The following is a 1,519-nucleotide window of genomic DNA, read 5'->3' on the forward strand; positions in this document are numbered from 1 at the left end:
AACCACAACTCTTTCTTCCAGGCTAAGGAAGGGTTTGCAGCATTTAAAAGTATTTTTACTTAATGACCCAATAGATTTCCCATGTAATATATCTTGTCCTGATATATTTAGTCATAATGTTCTTCAATAACTTTCTCTCTTTCTCCTATGGTAATTGGCTTGTTTAGAATTTCTACCTTTCTAAATTCATTTTTTTAAATTATACTTAAAATTATATTCATAGTTTCCTTCATTTATATTTTCAGACAGAGTCTCATGTTCATTATGGCCTCCTATGACTCTAATTTCCTCCAAAGATCTGGTTATTTCTTTATTCTCATTTATTGCCTGGATCAACTAAACTATTCTCATGTATTGATTGGATCAGATAAAATTATATCTCTTATTGTCTTTTTCTTTTTCAGGATTACAAATGAGGCAATTTATTAACTCAGCATTTTTGTTGTAATGCTTCTTGTTGGCAACTGTCACCTATCCAGCGATTCTGTCCAGATCTGTCTGTCCCTGAGGACAGTTTGCAGCCCCCATCTTGGTCCTTTTCCATCGTTTTCAGCCTCTCTAAGGACTTGGAGAACTGTGTGGGCCAAGCTCTTGGAGTCACTGGGGATGTGGCTGGGCAGGATCCGATTTCTCTGATGTTCCCTGCAGATCCTGGTCCTAGAGGCGACCCTGGCCACCCCCCCAACCCCCATCCCAGAGGTACAGGTGCCCTGCTGTGGAAGCAGCTCTTGTGTAGAATCAGTTCTCATCCTAGGGAGCAAGCTCTTTGTGCTTGGCCAGCCAGACAGTGTCCACCGATTCAGGAATTTCCAGCTTCCCAGACTTTTTGAGGAAGGTTGCCAGAGCCCTGAGGAGCTCCTGCTGGTTCCAGTCTTTTACAGAAACTCCATGCATTCTGCAGCCTCTGAGCTGCCAGCCAGGGGACACTTTCATTGTCTTCTTTTGATGTTATTGATATTGTTGTTTTTACTAAAACAGCTCTTGAGTTTGTTTAGTTATGGAATTTTTTTGTTATCCAGTTTTTAGTCTTTTTTGTCGATTCCTTTCTTCTGCTTTCATTTAACCAGTCTTTTCTTGTTTTTATAATTGAGTTGGGTGTTTATTTTTACAGGTTGACTGGTTTACCTCTACAGGTTCTTAAGTGTATATACTTTCTTTGAGTACTATTTTAGCTGGATACAAGTGGTTCTGCTAGGAAGAGACATAATTATTTTTTTCTAAGTATTCTGAATTGTTGGTTGGGACTTCCTTCAGTCCTAAGTTGTTTTTATTTTTTTAATGAATTTTTAATTATCAGGTGGCAGGGTTTTTATTTCCTAGTTTTATTTACCTCTGAGCAGAAAATATTGCCTTCATTCTTTCTACTTTAAACATTTTGTTTAGTTTTTGATTTGCAAATACATAACCATTTTTCTAATATAGTTTAGCACCTTAAAAGAAGGTATATGCTGTTTTCTTTAAAGTGTTTGATATTTATCTCTTTATACCCAATGAAATATAACATTATTATTTAGTTCTA

General features: G+C 36.8%; 1 pseudogene; it reads right to left on the reverse strand.

Annotated features, from left to right (window-relative positions):
- Nucleotides 1-363: 363 nt before the first annotated feature.
- Nucleotides 364-894, reverse strand: LOC121486363 (annotated as a pseudogene).
- Between the last annotated feature and the right edge of the window lie 625 nt (nt 895-1,519).

Source organism: Vulpes lagopus, chromosome 1 (genome assembly GCF_018345385.1).
Source record: "Vulpes lagopus strain Blue_001 chromosome 1, ASM1834538v1, whole genome shotgun sequence".
Classification (NCBI taxonomy): Eukaryota; Metazoa; Chordata; class Mammalia; order Carnivora; family Canidae; genus Vulpes; species Vulpes lagopus.